Source organism: Artemia franciscana, chromosome 5 (genome assembly GCF_032884065.1).
Source record: "Artemia franciscana chromosome 5, ASM3288406v1, whole genome shotgun sequence".
NCBI classification, from domain to species: Eukaryota; Metazoa; Arthropoda; class Branchiopoda; order Anostraca; family Artemiidae; genus Artemia; species Artemia franciscana.
Genome location: NC_088867.1, coordinates 49266618 through 49287974, shown reverse-complemented (window position 1 = coordinate 49287974; position 21357 = coordinate 49266618). Strand labels below are relative to the sequence as shown.

The 21357-nt window shown below is 36.3% G+C and overlaps 1 protein-coding gene across 1 annotated transcript in view; it reads right to left on the bottom strand.

The window, feature by feature from the left end:
- LOC136027528 (zinc finger MYND domain-containing protein 11-like) overlaps positions 1-21357 on the bottom strand; it is a 447024-nt gene that overhangs the window by 137862 nt on the left and 287805 nt on the right. The window lies entirely within an intron of this gene.

Below are 21357 nucleotides of genomic sequence, written 5' to 3'. Positions count from 1 at the left end.
CATACTAAAAAATAAACAGAGCAATATAAAAGAAATGTTTCTGAATACTTTCCCTTTACACGAGTCATGTATGTCCATAATTGATGGACATACACATCCATCACACGAGCAGCATAAAAAATAGGCTACGCAAAAATGAAGCTGAAATTCTTCATCCATTCACCAAGTTACATTTCTAGAACTCGCTTTTTACGCCTAAGGAGCAACACTAAAATGAACAAAAAATATTACATATATGAAGAGAATTGCCCCTCTTTCTTTACGCTTAAGTTAGAATTTAGTTGCGAATAATCGGGTGTTCAGAGGGGGCAATCTCCTTATTATGTTATTGTTTCTATTCGTTTTAATTTTTACTGTCGCTCCTTGCTTTCAGGTAATTTTTTTTTATCAAATTCCTGGTGTAAGTTCATGTTTACTTGCCGAAGAATATTCATTAATTTGGAGAAATCATTGCACTTGTTACTGCTGTGTATGCGATTATGGCCTTTCTATGCTTTATTTTTGTCTTCTTTCTGAAAATAAATGACATAAAAGTCTTGTTTTCGGGCTAAGAGAATAAAGCAGCAAAGATAATATAAAACCTAAAGCAACAAAGTTTCAGAGTATAATTCAGCCTATTTATTTAAGTTTGAAAACAGTTTTGAGGTTTTGTCCGTAATATCAGAAATAATCGTTTTTAGCTATGGGTTCCAATCCCGCACTCTGGCTCTAAAACCTACTCTGTTAAAAAACTTGATTTACTACGCGGACCCAAGCCGTACTTGAGCCTGAAATGAAGCCATAACCAATTTTGGCTCCCAAATTTTTGGCAACGAAATTTCATTTTGAACGTGCCCCCGAAAATCCCCCGAATCTTGAAGACTTGTCCCCGAAAACTCCATGAATTTTTAAAACTTGTCCCCAAATTTTGAGATTCGAATGTGGAAGCACTGAAATACAGGGTTATTCTGAAACATGTGGGAATGGTGGAAAAAATAGGGAAAATAGAAAAACAAACTTCGGATTGGCTTTAAAACAGATAAAAGGTAATAAAGTAGTTCATTCTCTGGTTCGATAAGTAAAAACCTTAGCAACAGAAAAAGACTATATTTTAAAATTAAGGAGTCAAGTGAATCAGTTGCAGACTTTTTAATAAGAGAAATCAAAGCTCAATAAAAAGGAACAGCAAAAATCCACACCTTCGGCAGCTAGCCGAAAGTGTTGTTAATAAATTGGCTTGTAAATCGCTTGAATCAGTATAGTCAGGCAATTTGCTCAATGGTAAATGAAATGTTTGACTTCAAGTTGATCACGTACATGCTTTCGCATTTTAAAAGTAGCAGTCTTGTCTTGTTAATTGTTTGTAGCACCAAGCCAATCTTGTGAGTAGAAATCAGGGGAAGCTGGAGACAGTACTACATCAAAGTCCTTTCATAATCAGAAGTAGATGGTTTCCAGTCTTCCAGAGAATGCCCTCTTTTGTTTTGGAGCTATGGGATCGAGTTGAAACTTTCAGGAAAACTTGTTTTTTTTTGGGGGAAAGGGTAAAGGGTCTTATAATTTTGGGTTTGGGAAAAGGAAGTAATATTTTTTTCCAGTTCTTATTAGAAATTATACCCTTGTTTTTTTTTTTTTATACCTTTCGTCTGATAGGCTCTTTTGACTAGTACCCTTGTGACTAGTCCTGAATTATTAATCATTTCTCTTTAATTCATTTTATTTCAATTTAATTAATAACTTAGTATTGACTGATGCTCAAGATTTGTTTTCATGAAATTTAAATTTATTTATTAGCTGAGACAGTTTAACAATTGCTGAAGGTATTCCTCTAGAAATGTATGATTTACCTTCAAAGCAAAGTAACACCACATGGCTTTGACCTTGTTCATTGTTTACAGCCTTTACCGGAAAGCTATTGTACTTATAGTTGCAAAATGTTATCTATAGTGTCGATCTAATAATATATAATATCTATATAATAATACCTACAAATATCTATATAATAGATAAATCTATTATCGCCAAAAAAGAGCGATTCTCTATTGCTCTCTTAATTTTGGGTGTGTAACCTTGAAAGCTCCGTTGTTTTGAGGTCTAGATCTAAGATAGGAGAAAACACATGAACTTACTGCTAAAGCTTGCTTTATTTGAGGAAGTAAGGCGCAAATCTGATTGTCAATGTCACCTAACGCCTTTTGAGTTACCACAGATGCTGCTTTTGATTGGCTACTCTACCCTTAGCCATCTTTGCCGAGTGGTTAGCGCGCTAGACTTGGAATTGTTTGTCCGGTGGACGGGGGTTTGATTCCTGGTTTGGCCGGTTATTTGGTAAGGCGGGGGAGTCAGTGGCGTGACTAGTAAGCTCAACCAGAGTCAACAGAGCTCTAAATGGGTACCTGGAGAAATGTGGGTAAGCTAGGCGAGAAGCGTGTGCGAAAGCACAGGTTGGCAGGCCCCCTCCCCCCATTGCACTTCCTCGCTGAAGGGCCATGAAACGGAGATCAGCACCGCCAGTTTGGACTATAGAGTCTAGTGCCATTGCACAGCCCATTATAGACTATATTGGTGTATTCACAAGTCATTCGACTAAAACACTGACTAAGTATTTGGTGTACTATATCTAGGAAATTTATAGATAGTTGAGTAAGGCACCCTCGTGAGCCCCTCTTAGATTTGCTTAAAACCCGTAAATATACGAATGAATTTAAAGGAATTTACCGTACATAAGAAATTTAAAGAACTGTAGCTGTTTGCAGAGAAGGGCTACTTTTCTTGATAGTAAATAGAGAAGTGCATAGAGTGATAGAGGTGCAGAGAAATAATAGAATTATACAGAAGTGCATTCTATTTCTGCTATTTAAGACCCTCTATCATTTGTTAATAGAAAAGTCGGTTTGCTCTCAAAGAATAAGCATAATATTGAAGTTTAATTTTTTTTTTGCACTTGGATTCTGTTGAGCAAAGGGGGGGGGGGGGATACAAAAAAGCTTCACAAGACGAATTAAAAATCGGTTTAAATCCATTTTGTTGTTTTATTCATGGGTGGGAAATTTTTCCAAAGTTTCAAAAAGGTTGTCAGCGTGCTGAAAGAAAAGAACAATTTGAAAATGAAGTCTTGATACATACTTCGACGACATGTCTCGCCTTCGACGCCTTTCAAGGAAACTGCCTCAAGTTTTTAAATTATTAGATAAAAAAAAACAAGTTTTTTAACTGCAAGTAAGGAGCGACATTAAAACTTAAAATGAACAGAAATTATTCCGTATATAAAAGGAGTTGACCCCTCTTCAACTCCTCGCTCTTTACACTAAAGTTTGACTCTTTCTCACAACTCTACTTTTTAAAACATTAAAAAAGTTTAGCGTAAAGAGCGACACGTTGACGAGGGGTCAACCCATTTTATATACGGAATAATTTCTGTTCGTTTTAAGTTTTAATGTCGCTCCTTACTTGCAGTTAAAAAATGTTTTTTTAATTTAATTTCTGAACGTTTTTTAATTAATGCATGTTTTGATTTTGGCTCACTGCACATGAATAATTAAAATGAAATTTGCATATTATTATTTTTTTGGCTAAATGGCTTTCTCATAGTTTTGATCGAACGATTTTGAAAAAAAAACTGGGGTGGGCAAGGGGGCCTAGTTGCCCTCCAATTTTTGGTTACTTAAAAATGCAACTAGATTTTTTTTTCACGAACGTTTTTGTTAGTAATAAACATACGTACCTTACGAATTGATTTACGTAATGAACTTCTATATTTGTTTATTTTTATTACGTATATGAGGGGGTTCTTCCCCTTGTCAATACCTCGTTCTTTACACTAAAGCTTGAATTTTGTCCCAAATCTTCAAGAATGACCCCTGAATCAGAAAGACCTTAGAATAAATAGTTGGAACTACTAAAAATACTTTAGGGTCAAGGGCAAGGTACTGTGGAGGAGAAGAATCCCCTTGTATACGTAATATTTTATATCCGTTTTAAGTTCTAATTCTGCTCATTACTTCCAGTTGAAAAAAAATATATTTATTTTATCATTTTTTTTTAAATAGTGCTAGAAAATCCTGCGCCCCCTTCATGGAAATTCTCTTCCCTCGTGAAAAATTCTTCCATGGAAAAATCCTCCCACGTAACCTCCTACTCGCAACCCACCCCCACCCCAACGCGAAAAAGTCCCCCTAAAAAGTCTGTACATTTAATAATTAACAATTACTATAATTAATAATTAACAATTACTATAACAATGGTCAAAGTTTGTAACTTGCAGTCCCTCCCCTAGGGACTGGGGGGGGGGGTATTAAGTCATCCCCAAAGACATAGTTATTGGGTTTGTGACTAAGTTGAACAGAATGGCTGTCTCAAAATTTTGATCCAGTGACTTTGGGGAAAAAATTAGCGTTGGAGGGGGCCTAGATGCCCTCCATTTTTTTTTTGTCAATTAAAAACGACACTAGAAATTTCAATTTCCGTCAGAATGAGCCGTGTCACGACATTCTAGGACAAATGGGTCGATACGATCATCCCTGAAAAAAAAAAAAAAAATCTGTCTTCTGGCAAAAATACAAAATTCCACATTTTTGTTGATAGGAGCTTGAAACTTCAACATTGAGGTTCTCTGATACGCTGAATCTGATGGTGTGATTTTCGTTAAGATTCTAAGACTTTTAGGGGGTTTTTACCCCTATTTTCTAAAATAAGACAAATTTTCTCAGGCTCGTAACTTTTGATGGGTAAGACTAAACTTGATCAAACTTATATACTTAAAATCAGCATTAAAATGCAATTCTTTTGATGTAACTATTGGTATCAAAACTCTTTTTTTTAGAGTTTTGGTTACTATTGAGCCGATTCGCTCCTTATTACAGTTCGTTACCACGAACTGTTTGAAATTTCAGACGCTCTATGAAAATGTATGGCATTTACATCCAATGGCTGGTTTTTACTCAAGCAAGCCGCATGCTGCGTAGTCAATTCAGATGGTCGGTAAAACTCCCTACACACATAAATTATAAAATCACGGGCCTGCAGCAAGCCCGCTGATTCAGACGCTTTCCATATGGTTGGTCAAACTGCAGAAGTTACAACTTATCTATTTCTAGCAGCAGTTTACACACCATGAAGTGGCAAAAGCCATAAGACTAAGTCGGAAATCTACCGGCAAAAAAAGGAATAAAATCAGTAATTTTTCTCTGGGGATGGAATATTTGGTTGAAGGTTGGCTTCAGTATGGCTCATTTTGGAAAAAAGAGTTATTTCCAGGCTTTGGGCAAGCCATGGGTGGAATTAGTTATAGGTCCTACTAAATTGAAGAAAAACTCAACTTTCTTAAAACTTGAGACCCCCTCCCCCTTGCTCTATTTGAGATAGGGCTTGTGATATCAGAGCTCGACATGGGCCCTGATCCTAGGCATCTTTGATCTAGCTTTCATTCGGATCTGTTGTTCCATTCGTAAGTTATACTGAATTCAACAAAAAGCTCGACTTTTTTCAGCACTTAAAACCCACTCCCCCTCGTTCTATTAGAATCTCTTTCGTTCTATTTTGGTTCTCTTTCGGCATCTTTGGTTCAATTTTCATTGAGATCCATCACTCCACTCCCAAGTTAAACTGAATTAAATGAAAAACTTCACCTTTTCTTAGCACTTACAGCCCTCTCCCCTCACCCTAATTAAGCTAGGGTCTTCAACTCCAAACATCATGTGTCTTATGGTTTTTGGCATCTTTGGCGTAATTTTCATTGAGATCCATTACTACATTCGCAAGATAATCTGAGTTAAACGAAAAAGTCAACTTTTTCAGCACCTAAAGCCCCCTCCCCCTCTACCTAATTAAGCTAGGGCCTCCGTCCCAGAACTCAATACGTATCATACTCTTAGGCATTTTTTTTCATTCATCGAAATTCGTCTCTCCATTCGCAAGTTACACTGAATTAAACGAAAAACTCAATTTTTTTTCAAACTTAAAGCCCCCTCCCCATCGCCCTAATTAACCACAATTTTAACCCAAATAGTTCAATTTTAATCCAAATCTGACCGGCGGTTCTCCCGCTACACTCGATCGCAAACATGGGCGGACGGACAGACGGATCCCCAAAACCTATCTTGATGGATTTTTTCCACCATCAAAATAGTTGATGATGCCTGGATTATGATATACTATTCTTTCCTTTTTTTGGTTCCGATGTGCCAACATGGCTACCTGAGACGCTGCAAAACCTGTCCGTCCGTCTGTGCAATCGGGTATAGCGGGAGAACCGCCGGCCGGATTTGGATGAAAATTGAACCATAGGTGCCAAGGACCATGAGACACATAAGATGAAGACCCTAGCTCAAATAGAACAAGAGGGAGGGGGCTTTACCTGCTAAAGAAAAGTTTTTCGTTTAATTCAGAGTAACTTGCGACTGGAGTGATGGATCTGAATGAAAATTGAACCAAAGAGGCCTAATACCATGACACGTATCAAGTCTTAGGATGAAGACCCAAGCTCAAATATAACAAGGGGGAGTGGGTTTTAATTGCTGAAAAAATTTAAGTTTTCTGTTTAATTTAGTATAACTTGCGAATGGAGCAACGGACCCGAATGAAAGCTAGACCAAAGATGCCTAGGATCAGGGCTCATATCAGGTTCTGGTATCACAATTCCTATCTCAAATAGGGCGAGGGGAAGAGGGTTTCAAGTTTTAACAGATTTGAGTTTTCCTTTAATTTAGTAGGGCCTATAACTTTAGAATGGAGTGACAAATCTGAAGTCAGATTTGTCTGAATACCTGAATTTGCTGGAATGAATTTGACAAAATACCCCTGCATTGGATCCAGCTAGAATTCCACAGACTTATTTATTGCAGACAACATTATTGCAGACAAATGGGTAAAGATTCATAGCTTCAGTAGTCTTACCAATAACATGGTCCTGAAGATGATGAAATGGTAGAAATCTGGATAAGTTGACAAGATGACAAAACCTAAACATTAATGTCAGAAACATAAGCCCAAATTGACTACAGTATGCAACATTTAGCACAAAACAAAGGATGTTGGCTCCCTGTCGACCAGTGAACTGTGAAATAATTTTTTTTTTATTATATAAATTTTAAACAAAATTAAACCAAGTGATAATCATACTATAATTTTTTTCGTCATAAACAAATACCTTATTTCACATCCAAAAATAGGACATGGAGCTATATCTGAGTTTACTCTAAATCCAAAGGCAATGTTTTCTTGTACATTGCCAAAGCACACGCACAAAAAATTTTTGTGTCAAAGGTAAAGTATTTGAAAAACAAGCACATTATCAATATCTTAAGTAATAAGTATTTAGTAATCTTACTTAAGTATCAAGTAATAACTACACCCTAGAGTTTTACTTAAGTACAAGTACAAGCAATGGAAAATTTTACTTAAGTAGTACTTCAAGTAAGTGACAGCACTGCTTTCAATTCATTTGGTTTCCTTTAATATGCAATATAATTAATTAACTTATTCCGATTGACTAAGTAAAAGAGACTATGAGATTTCCCCTAATTTCGTAACTTGTATTCTTCCAAGGGTCTATGACAGCTGCATTGTAGTTATCAAACAGTTCGTCGTAACGAGCTGTAGTAAGGAGCGACCCGGTTCAATAGTAAGGGATCCTCTAAAAAATGGAATTTTGATACCAGTAGATATATCAAAAGAATCGGATTTTAATGCTGAAATGTATAAGCTTAATCAAGGTTAGTCTTCCCCATGAAAAGTTACAAGCCTGCGAAAATTGGCCTTGTTTTCGAAAAAAGGGGGAAACCTCACCTATAATTCATAGAATCTAAATGAATATCGCACCGTCAGATTCAGCGTATCATAGAACCCTATTGTAGAGGTTTCAAGCTCTTATCTGCAAAAATGTAGAATTTTGTAGTTTTTGCCAGAAGAAAGATCAAGATTGTGTGTCTTTTTTTTGGGGTGATCGTATCGACCCAGTGGTTGTAGAATGTTGCAAGAGGGCTCATTCTAATGGAAATGAAAAGTTCTAGAGCCCTACTTAAGTGACCCAAACAACTGGAAGGCAACTAGGCCCCCTCCCACGATAATTTTTTCCCAAAGTCACCGGATCAAAATTTTGAGATAGCCATTTTGTTCAGCATACTCGAAAAATCTAATAACTGAGTACGACTTGGTCCCCCACAGTCATCGGGCGAGGGGCTGCAAGTTATGAACTCTGCCTATTGTTTGCATATAGTATTAGTCATTGGGAAGTATACAGACGTTTTTAGGGGGATTTTTTCTGTTGATGGTGGAGGGGGTCTGGAGTTTTATGTGGGAGGATCTTTCCATGGAGGAATTTATCATGGGAGAAGAGAATTTCTACGAAGCTGGATTTTCCTGCATTATTTAAAAAACAACAATGAGAAATTAAATAAAAAAAGTTTTTTCAGCTGAAAGTAAGGAGCAACATTAAATTTTAAGACAAACTGAAATTATTACGTATATGAGGGGGTTTGTATTCTCCTTAACACCTCGGTTTTTACGCTACCATATTTTTAGTAATTTCAAAAGAGCTATATATTCTAATTAAACGGCCTTCGTGGTTCAGGGGTCATTCTTAAAGAACTGGAACAAAGTTCGAACTTTAGTGTAAAGAGCGAGGGATTGAAACCCCCCTCGTATGCGTAATAAAAACATGCGAATATAGAAATTACTTATATTTATTAGTAATAAAAACGTTCGTAAATAAAATTAAAAGCTCTAGTGGTCTTTTTAAGTAAGCAAAAAAAATTGGAGGGCAACTAGGCCCCCTCTCCTGCCCCTTTTTTCAAAATCGTCGGATCAAAACTTTTAGAAAGCCATTTAGTCTGAAAAAGGCTGAATAGATTTTTAACTGAAAGTAAGGAGCGACATTAAAACTTAAAACGAACAGAAAGTATTCCGTATATGAAAGTGGCTGTCCCCTCCTCAACGCCCTGCTCTTTACGCTAAAGTTTGACTCTTCAGCACAGTTTTACTTTTTAAAACAATTGAAAATTTTAGCGTAAATAGTTGGGCGCTGAGGAGGGGACAGCCCCTTTCATACACGGAATAATTTCTATTTGTTTTAAGCTTCAATGTCACTCCTTACTTTTTCAATTTTAAAAAACTTTTTTTTTATTTAATAAACTTTAGGAGGGGTTAGAAGCTACTCTGAGTTAAGTTTTAAGATTGGAACAAAGCCAATATATTTATTAATTTAGACTAACTGCTTAACTATTCTTGTTCCAAGCGTTTTTTAACTCGGAAGTCACGAGTTAATTGGCTCCTGAAAAGGGTCTAGTAAGCAAGAGCTAACATAGGAATGATGCCAATATATTTATCACAAGTGAGATCATATACATGGTATGCGTGTAACTCAATCCCTTCTAACTCAACCCTCGTTCAACTCAAACTACAGCACTATTTAAATAAATGCTTTTAATTAAAGCAATACCCAATAGTCATTGTATAAACTGATCTGATGGCTCTTGGCCAAGTTCATTAAACAAAAAGTGAGTTAATTAAAAAGAAAAATTTATTGCTGGTTAAAATATTAACTTAGGCCTATAAATCATTTGGTGGGAGAAGTTATAAATTCTTCTTGTTCTTTTTTGAAACGCTACAGTTACGGGAATATTCAATTTCTAGTGTTAAATTTTTGCATTAAAATTTTCTGAATTCATTTTTGTAGTAATGCAGGGCTGTGGAGTTGGTTGTAAGTCATAACCGACTCCAGACGTTTTCAATTTACTGACTCCAATTTCGACATCATTCAGAAAAAATATACTAAAACTCTTGACTCCATGTCTCCGACTCCACAGTCCTGTTTTGAAACCTTATTTAACTAGATTTTACAATTTAGGCCTATAACCGACTCAGACGCTAGACATTTTCAATATCCCAATTCCAACTCCGACTCCATTCAGGGAAAATTTACTAAAACTTCGACTCAACAGCCCTGTTTTAAAGCTTCATTTATGTAGATTTTATATAACCGACTCTGACTCCAGATATTTTTTATATATTGACTCTTAACTATTACTTTATTCAGTAAAAATTTACTAAAACTCCGACTCCACAACTCTCGACTCCGACTCCACAGCCTTACATTGATTGGTTTTGCACTAATTCGGCTTTTCTGAGACCAAAGGTTCTTAAAAGGGAAATCGACTTCCATAAATACTCATCAATTTATCCCTCAATTACACAATTTTTTTAAACCCTTACAATTTTTATATCACTTGGTATTAACCAAGTGACATATAGCAATCGCAAATTCTGTCGGTCGGTCTGTCTGTCAGTCCCGGTTTTGCTAGTTTAGGCACTTCCATATAAGCCAGGACGACGAAATTTGGCGGGCGTATCAGGGATCAGACCAGATTAAATTAGAAATAGTCGTTTCCCCGATTCGACCATCTAGTGGGGAGTAAGAGGACAGTTAATTCCGAAAAATTAGAAAAAATGAGGTATTTTTACTTTCAAACAGGTGATTGGATCTTAATGAAATTTGACATTTAGAAGAATATTGTGTCTCAGAGCTCTTATTTCAAATCTCGACCGGATCCGGCGACATTGGGAGGAGTTGGAGGTGGGAAACCTAAAATCTTGGGAAACGCTTAGAGTAGGATGAAACTTGGTGGGAAAAATAAGGACAAATTGTGCCGACAAAACAGAGGATTTCGTTGAAGCAGTAAAATTCCAAGAAACCGCATAAGTGGGGTTATAAGTCCATCTCAAGGGCTGGGGAGAGTGGTTTCGTTTACGACTTTGAAATGTATACGGGTAAGGGGTCGGTTGATGTCAGTGACCTAGGAGTTGGAGCTGGTTTTGTCCTGCGGCTTGCAAGAGGAATACCCAAGCACAAAAATTACAAGCTATTCTTTGACAATTGGTTCTCCTCGTTAGACTTGGCACAAACACTAAGTGATCAGGGCATACTTACACTGGCCACAGTGAGGGCAAACAGGTTGAAAGGCTGTGCTTTGGAATCCGACAGCAATTTGAAAGCCCGAGGAAGAGGCTCTTACGACTGGCGAGTGGAAACGCAGTCGAATGCCATTGTGGTGAAGTGGTATGACAATAAGCCAATCCACTTGATTTCGACCTATGCCGCCCTAGACCCAGAAGATACGTGTAGGTGGTGGGATGGTAAACGAAAAGAGTATGCCGATGTCAAGCGACCATATTGTGTGAAGGAGTACAACCGCTTTATGGGTGGTGTAGATCTTGCCGACATGTTGCTGGAGCTTTACAGGATCGACTTCAAGTCACGGAGCAAATGGTACATGAGGATCTTCTTCTTCTTGTTTGACCTCTCCGTTGTGAATGGCTGGCTCTTATACCGCAGGTGTCTTGCTGCTGGGCAGAAACCAATGAACCTGCTACAGTTCAAGACAGATGTGGCACGTGCACTTCTATCTGGTGCATCTTTGGCAACACCAAAGAGAGGTAGACCTCTCAGTGACGCAGATCGGAAAAAAAGAATTATACTTGTCACCCCCCAGATTCGACAAGACTCGAAGGACAGGGGCACTTCCCGGCTTGGATAGAGAGCAAACAGAGATGCAGAGTATGTGTACAAGCTCATTCCAAAGTGAAATGCGTAAAATGTGAAGTGTCCTTGTGTTTCACACCCAACAGGAATTGTTTACTGACTTACCACACTATGTAGCCGATCAGAGTGTTTTTGTACCATGATTGCCGGATGGTTCCTGTGGGAACCATTTTTTTTATTTCATCATCTTTATCGAAACATTTTTTTTCTTGCCATTTCTGTCGTGGAATAGGTCATAACGAAGCCTGGAAACGGCCGAAATATTTTTCCCATTCTTTTTTCATAATTCAGGCATCAAAGGGTTAAAGGCAGCAGTACTGTGAGTAGCGACCACTTCTTCAGTGAGCAAATTCCACAAACTTACTAAACTGTTATTGTGCTGTCTAGTGGCAGCTCTCTTCTGATATAGTTTCTGACTATGCCCCCTAGTTCTGGCAGATTGGTTAAGTAGAAATGGCTTATTTAATAAAGTCAGAATTCAGGAGCTTATGCATCATGATAATATCACCCTTTTTACATCTCTAGACGAGAGTGGGGAGTTTCAGTTTCTTTGGACAGGATGAGTAGTTTAAGTATTTACATCCATCAGTTGCTTTTGTAGCCCATCTCTGAACTGATTCAAACTTCTGCTGGTCATCTTTGTTGAAAGGGCTAGCAACACACATGCCAAACTCCAAAATAGGCCTAGCCAATGCCTTATATAATTTAGTCATCACCATAGGTGACATACTAGTGATTGTTCTTCTTATAATCCCAAGGGTTTGGAGTAATTTGGGTACAGCTGTCTATGTGTGCATAGTGAATTTTAATTCTTTATCAACTATGACCTTCAAGTCTTTCCCAACTTCAGACAAGATGATAGTCTGTCTTGATATGTCCATCCCTAGCATATGATAATATAAAAAAAACTTCGTTTTCTTAAAGAGTTAAAGAGGCTGCGTCCCAAAGTCGAACCTTAAAACGTACAGGAATTAGAAGAGGCAGTTGGGGGGCTGCCGCCCCCCAAACCCCCAGCTTTTAAAGACTCTTTTGTACAGGTTTTTTTTTGTGGGGGGACTTCATTGTTACTAATTACTAGTTTCGGCGCAATGGTTCTCCTGTCCTCTTGTGTTTAACATTTTTCGAAGTTATTCCATTATTCATTCATTTCAATTTTTTGTTAATTAAAAGAGGGCCTTTCCGAAGCCAAGAGCGGGGGGTTAGCAAAAAAACAAAAAACCTGTACAAAAGAGTCTTTAAAAGCTGGGGGTTTGGGGGGCGGCAGCCCCCCAACTGCCTCTTCTAATTCCTGTACGTTTTAAGGTTCGACTTTGGGACGCAGCCTCTTTAACTCTTTAAGAAAACGAAGTTTTTTTCATATTATTTCTGTACGTTTTTCTACAATCCATGGTGGATGTAATTTAATAATTCCTGTACTCCTGTACATTAGGAGAGGAACTTGGGTGGCTGCCGCCCCCCCGCTTTTAAATCATTGTATAAAATAGAAAAAAAATAGATAGAATGACCAAATGTTTCTTTTGCTCATAAGAAACTGATATTCTGTTATCTCTCAATTGATAAGCTGTCCAGGTGTTATCAAAATTATACACTTTTATTTTGATGTTGTTAAAAAAAACCGCCCGTATGGGACTTGAACCCTTGACCAGAGGATTAAAAGTCCCACGCTCTACCGACTGAGCTAAACACTTGCATGTGTGTAAATATAACTTCTCAATAACTTTTAAAAATTTCAAATTAACATGGGCTCTTATGGAGAGAAATCCGTTAATTAAGTAGCTAATGCGTGGTTTCTGGAAAACAGGGAAGGAGTTATCGGATCGAGCTGAAATTTTGCGGATAAGCTCCTGGGCCGTAGGGGACCTTAACTTGTGAATTTCAGCCCGATCGGACAACGTTAAAAGGGGGGGGGGGGTTGGAGGGTCGAAACTTTCGGGGGGTTAAGATTTTCCTACGAAACTTTCCAGGAAAATTACTCGGGGAATTCCGCATCGAATGAGTCTTCGTACACCCAGATCCGATGTCGGATGTGACCTGTAGGCGTCTAGGAAAAAAAAGTAAATGAATTTTAAGTGGCTATGCGTGGTTTCTGGAAAACAGGGAAGGAGTTATCGGATCGAGCTGAAATTTCGCGGATAAGCTCCTGGGCCCTAGGGGACCTTAACTTGGGAATTTCAGCCCGATCGGACAACGTTAAAGGGGGGCTGGGGTTGACGAGTCGAAACTTTCGGCCAGATTTTCCCCATGAAGGAAAAGTTGGAGGGGGATGAAATTTTGCAGGTTTCTTAGTTGGAGCTCGGGCTACGAAATGCATCCCTCCCCATCCCTCTGCGACCACTGGAACCGAAGATCGCTTAACATTGTCGTGTGTTGCCTCTTTATAGAGGCACGAGTGTGCCTCCTTGATAAGAGTATTTCTCATTTTCTTTCCAAAGTGGATTGTTCAACATTTATTTACATTGAACTTGAGCCTTCACAAAGTTGCCCATGGGGAAAGTACCCATAGGTCACTCTGCATAGAGGCTCTCTTATCAGGTGTATCAACCTATCCAATGAATCATCAGTGTAAAGACTTAATTTATTTTTGACTGTGGTTTATGTGTCATTAATATAAATGTTAAATAGTGTTGGTCCCAAGATGGTTCCATAGAGCACTCTACTTAATACTTTCACTTCTTATGAAAAGAATACCTGTCCATTTTTCCAAATATTTTCATCCTTTGCTTTCTCCTGGAAAGAAACTGAAGCACACACTCTATGATTTCATTATGTATTCCAATTGCAAATAACTTATTATGCTCCTGCTACATTATGACCATCATCTTAGGCCCTGCATAGTAGTGGCTGCACTAGGCCCTGCACACTATTAAGGCAATCTCTGGGTATACAGGCTAGAGCGCTTAAGGTAAAATTCTTCTGGTGTTGGAGTTGTAGAGTTCAGTCAGTCATTGACTGAAATGTCAAATGTTGAAATTAACTGCACTTAGGCAAGTCCAACTGCTTTTGGTAAATGTTTAGTTTTGTTCCAAGTGCTCTAAACTGGAAACTATGCTGCAAAGCAGCATAATTTCTGGTTTAAAGCACTTAGAAATACTAATTCTAGAATTGTATCCATTTCTGGTTGACCCTCCTCCATGGGGCAAACTAAAAATGAGTAAAGTGGGCTTGCTTACCGGTAACATTACCTATAGAGCAAAGCATATTAGTCCATGAGCCATGTGGGTAGTGAAGCAAGGTCTGTATTCTATACTTATTAAATAAAGCTTGTTTTTTTTAGTTTTATTACTCTTTGTAGAATGAATATAGAATACAGACCTTGCCCCACAGCCCACAGGACTGTGGGGCAATTTTTAGTTTGCATTTTTAGTTTGCCTCATGGAGGAGGGTCAACCACAAATTAATGCACTTCTCTAATAATGACAAAGAAACAATATGCAATCATCAGAATCTTGCTATATGTACTAATACGCACTTCAGACAGTTTGGAAGGAAACTTAACATTTACCTTGCTTTCTTTAAGATGTCACAGAACTTTGGCCCAGGAACCAACTAGCCTATTTACCCAATACCTAACTAGGCTACTAGATCAACCCATGCATGTCGGGATTCTTATTACAATTATAGTAGGCCGACGGCAAAGATCGTCCTAAGAGTTTTAAATAGTATTTCACACACCCCCCCTCAATCTACTGATAAAAACCCTCTTATAAAATGAGACATGTGGTAGACCCCTTTGATTCAGACTAGGTTAGTTCAGGTTTAGAACAGAAGTTCAAAAGAAATGAACTTACTTCAACTTTAAAATTAGGACAACTGAACAGAATGGGATACTTTAATTTTTCCTAATTTGCAATCTTTTACCTTTTTTACAATTAAAATATAAAAGGGTAAACAATTGTTTTATTTTAACAGAGCAATCGAACTATCGAAGTAAATACTACTTAGGAATAGATGGCGTGCGTCAATAGAATTGTTTGCTTATGGCACAGACATAAAAATAAGGTATAATATGTTGCCTCTTTTTAAGAAAGGTTATAAGAAGTTACACGAAATCTTCAGGCCTATCATGGGGAATATAGTGATTAGCTTATTTTTTAAGGTTTTGAAATTTAGGTTAATACATCGGTCTGAAAATAAGGATATACTTAGCCCGGTGTACGCGGGATTCAAATCGACGTTTGAAAACTATTGACCGTTGGATAACTTTGAAGGTATTGATAAGGAAATATGCTAGAGGGAAGAAATTTGGTAAATTTGTAGTACTCTTAGACTTTAAAAGTGCTTAAGACTTGGTAAATAGGAAGTTGTTAATTGAAAGTCTCTTATAAATAAGCCTGTCATGCCATTTTTCAGCAATAAAAGCAGATAAATATGGGAGTGCGAAATTTATTGTGTAGATTGTAGTAAAATTTCTAAACTGGCTATGCATCATGTGCTAGTGAAACAGGGGTTGAGCTTCTAATGCCGTGATTCCCAACATGGGACATGACAATAGTTCGGTGGGTCATGGGCAGGTTGTGCACCCTTTGGCTGATTATTATTTAGAGCCTTAATTTTGAAAAAAAAAAACCTTTTTGATGTCAATGACGTCACTAACAAATACATTTAAGGAACTTACATGATGGTACTGGAATGATGTTACACATCATATAAAAACTAGCTGTTGGGGTGGCGCTTCGCGCCACCCTAACACCTAGTTGGTGGGGGCGCTTCGCGCCCCCCCAAGCCCCCCGCGCGCGTAAGTCGTTACGCGCCATTGTAGTTGTGTCCCTGTGTCTCCCACCTGTGAATATAGATATATATATATATATATATATATATATATATATATATATATATATATATATATGAAATTAGTTGCCATCATTTTTGCTTTGACGATGCTTAGTATATTGTAAAACACATTAATTTGGTTAATAAAATACCATTTAAAACACCAAAATGAACATGCTGGAGTAGTCACTCGGTGAGAGAGGGTGTCAGAACGGAGAATGAAGGTCCCAGGTTCAAATCCTGGTTAGGCTAAAAAAGGTAAAAAACTAAAAACTAAAAAAAAAACTGAAAAAACTAAAAAACTAAAAAAACTAAAAACTAAAAAAAAAACTTAAAAAAAAGGGAAAAACTGAAAAATAGAAGAGAAAAAGAAAACTAATAAAATTAAGAATAGAAATAAAAAAAAATAAAAAAGATAAAAACTAAAAAAAAAGTAAAAAGAAAAAACGAAAAAAACTAAAAAAGCTAAAAAAAAGGTAAAAACCAATAAAAAACTAAAAAGAAAAAAACTAAAAAAAATTTTCATCTAAAAAACTAAAAAAAACTAAAAAAGGTAAAAACTAAAAGAACTAAAAACTAAAAAAAGGAAGAAAACTGAAAAATAAAGGAGAAAAAGAAAACTAAAAAAATATAAATAAAAATAAAAAAACTAAAAAGATAAAAACTTCAAAAAAACTAAAAAGAAAAAAGAAAAAAACTAAAAAACCTAAAAAAAGGTCAAAACCAATAAAAAAAACTAAAAGGGGAACACTGGGACACAAATGACGACCGGGATACTGGGAATATAAATGACGACCGGGACACAGGGAATGTTCAATTAGCAATCACCATCAACAAAGCTCAAGGGCAATCATTAGAATCATGAGGTATAGATCTGAATATGGATTGTTTTTCCCATGGACAATTATATGTTGCATGTTCAAGAGTCGGTAAACCTGACAATCTAAATAAATGACGACACTCAAAGAGAAAGCGACCGGGACAAAAGGAATGTTCGATTAGCAATCAACAAAGCACCGGGACACAGGGAGTATAAATGACGACGACCGGGACACAGGTACATAACTACAAAGGGGACGCCAGGGTGCACAGGGGGATATATAAATGACGATGGCGACTCAGGGAATGGTCGATTAGCAATCACCATCAACAAAGCTCAAGGGCAATCATTAGAATCATGAGGTCTAGATCTGAAGACGGATTGTTTTCCCATGGACCATTATATGTTGCATGTTCAAGAATCGGTAAACCTGACAATCTATTTATATGCACAGACAATGGGACAGCAAAGAATGTTGTATATTCGCAAGTTTTACGTAGTTAAAAACATATATATATATATATATATATATATATATATATATATATATATATATATATATATATATATATATATATATATATATATATATATATATATATATATATATATATATATATATATATATATATATATATATATATATATATCTATATTCACAGGTGGGACATAGGGACACAACTACAATGGCGAGTAACTAATATGGCGCGTAACGACTTACGCGCGGGGGGGGCTTGGGGGGCGCGAAGCACCCCCACCAACTAGGTGTTGGGGTGGCGCGAAGCGCCACCCCAACAGCTAGTATATATATATATATATATATATATATATATATATATATATATATATATATATATATATATATATATATATATATATATATATATATATATATATATATATATATATATATATATATATATATATATATATATATATATATATATATATATATATATATATATGTTTTTAACTACGTAAAACTTGCGAATATGCAACATTCTTCGTTGTCCCATTGTCTGTGCATATAAATAGATTGTCAGGTTTACCGACTCTTGAACATGCAACATATAATTATCCATGGGAAAAACAATCCGTATTCAGATATATACCTCATGATTCTAATGATTGCCCTTGAGCTTTGTTGATGGTGATTGCTAATCGAACATTCCCTGCGTCGCCGTCGTCATTTATATATCCCCCTGTGCCCCCCGGCATCCCCGTTGTAGTTTTGTCCCTGTGTCCCGGTCGTCATTTATATTCCCTGTGTCCCGGTCGTCATTTGTGTCCCGGTGTCCCAGTCTGTAATTTCTCTTTGAGTGTCCCGGTCGTCACTTATATTCCCTGTTTCCCGGTCATCATTTGTGTCCCGGTGTCCCGGTCTGTATATACATTCGTTTTTGAATTTGTCTTTTTTTTTTTTTTTTTACCTTTTTTTTAGTTTTTTTAGTTATACCTCATGATTCTAATGATTGCCCTTGAGCTTTGTTGATGGTGATTGCTAATCGAACATTCCCTGTGTCCCCGTCGTCATTTATATATCCCCCTGTGCCCCTCGGCGTCCCCGTTGTAGCTGTGTCCCTGTGTCCCAGCCGTCATTTAGAGTTGACAAACATGACGTCAGTCGATACACAAACATGACGTCAGTCGACACAAACGTCCCAGTCGTCATTTGTGTCCCAGTGTCCCAGTCTGTAATTTCTCTTTGAGTGTCCCGGTCGTCATTTATATTCCCTCTGTCCCGGTCTGTATATACATTCGTTTTTGAATTGGTATATGATGAAATAAATTTTTGTTTTTTTCCTTTTTTTCTTTTTAGTTTTTTTTTGTTTTTGCCTTTTTTTGGCTTTTTAGTTTTTTTCTTTTTAGTTTTTTTTTGTAGTTTTTACCTTTTTTAGTTTTTTTTTATTTTTATTTTTTTTTAGTTTTCTTTTCCTCCTTTATTTTTCAGTTTTTTTAGTTTTTTTTCTTTTTCAGTTTTTACGTTTTTTATTAGTTTTATTTTAATTTTTTTATTTTGCTGTTTTTACCCTTTTTTTATTTTTTTATTTTTTTATTTTTTTTATTTTTTACCTTTTTTTAGTTTTTTTTTAGTTTTTTAGCTTTTTTAGTTTTTTTAGTAGTTTTTACCTGTTTTTTTAGTTTTATTTTTTTTTTAGTTTTTTTCTTCTTTTGTATTAATGCTAAAACCAAGGTTCGAACCTGGAACCTCTCGGACCTAGAACATGGAACATAACGCTTTACCAACTCAGCTACTTCGGCTTGAATACATTTTTTCTTCTTTTGTATTAATGCTAAATCCAAGGTTCGACCCTGGAAACTCTCGGACCTAGAACCTGGAACATAACGCTTTACCAACTCAGCTACTTCGGCTTGAATACATTTACCTTTTTTAGTTTTATTTTTTTTTTATTTTTTTAGTTTTCTTTTTCTCCTTTATTTGTCAGTTTTATATTTAGATTTGTATTCAGACAACATTTTTCATTAATATGAAATATGCCTTGAGGACGACCCCAAAAAAAGATACCAAAGTATTGGCCTTTTAAGCTTCTTTCAGTTGAATACCTGAAGAAAGCTTTTGATAACAAATTTTTTAATAACAGAATTTAAGTATTACCAGAGGGGCATCAGGATTTTCGAAATGCTCAAGTGGGGCATGGCCCAAAAGCGGTTGAAGTCGCGAATAGTAGAGATAATCTTTAGTAGCTATAAGATATAATGAAGGAAGGATTATTTAGAAAAAGAAGTTTTAGCGCTAAACACTCAGAAGTCAGCAGTATTAGTATATAGGAGTAGAGAAGAGGTAGCATCTGAGATTAGAATTAATTTTTGAGGAAAAATATTAGTGATCAAAGAGGATTTTCTTTAATTTAGGTCTTAAGTTTAGCTAGTAGACATTATGCATCAAAAGTTCTGTAAAAGCAGCTAATTTTGAAATAATTCAGCTCAGATATTCTTATAGAGTTTTATGCCCAAAGGTTGAGTGGTACTGAAAGGAGATTTGTGCTTTTCCTTAAGGATTGCTACATTGGCTAGAATTGTGGAATTTTGAGAGAAAATAACTAGGCTAGCCAGGACTAGGCTTTTTAAGTCAGCTTATTTAAAGAGATTGAAGGGCAGTAAAAGTGATTAATAGACAAATCAAGTCAAGGTAATAGTGGGTTTTTGTGGAGTGTCGAAAATGTGGAAGGAAGGAAAAGGCTTGATGGATGATAGTGTTTCAATATAGTACGCAGATTGTTTAATCATATAAGGGCTCCCACAGACTGGGTTGAGCTAAAATTCATCTATAGAGGACTAGTATTATATACAATTTTGATAATAACTTTTGATTGTTATACAACACAAAGATAAGAGTCTTTGGCTATTTAAGATTTTGTTGCGAACGAACTGCAGGGAATCAGGCAGTTGAGTCAAACAAATATGACATCATACACCACAGGAGCAACTTTTCGAAAGATGCGTGTTTTATATTATTTTGTTATATTATTTGTGTGCTTTTTCATCTTGTATATGAAGATGTAGTTTTTATCAAAAACTAAATTTATTATAAAGCTATGTTTTTTAAGTTATAAAAATCAAGTTGGTTGATAAATTTTAGCTTTCATTTGAATCCTTAAACATTTTACTATGATGTCTCAGTGCCTCACTGACGGCGAAAAAAACAACAACAGGAAAATGCAAAAAAAAAACAGTCTTTGTTTCAAGCTGTGTAATTATGTTTCTCATAACATCAATAAAAAAAGAATCCATTGAATCACTCCGTTAAAGGTCTAACTTAATACCCTAAGTCATTCCTGACATACATCATTTTGACAACGTCCATGCGTATAGTGCGTTTTAATTTTACTTAACATTCTCCTCACCATTCCCTGACAGCTCCACCTGAATCCCCCCGAAATTTTTGGGCGTCAAGGGTCAAACATCCCCCCTTTACCAATAGCAAGTACTTGCAATTAAGCATAATATAAGAGAAATTAAAGTGACAACTATCGGTAAAATAAATTTTTCTAAAAATTCTACTTTAAAATAGAAACCTTTAACAGTTTAGATTAGAACTACCGATAAACCATAAATTGGTTGGTTAACGGTGCTTGGGACAAATGTTGAACTTATATTTTATAAAAATGATAATAGTCCTTGACAAACACTTACAAAATGTTTTTTTTTTCGGAATTAGGATATCAGTTTTAGTAAGTGATCATCCAACTAGGGGCATCAGTTCCCTTTGTGGAAGTATGCACTCTCAAGA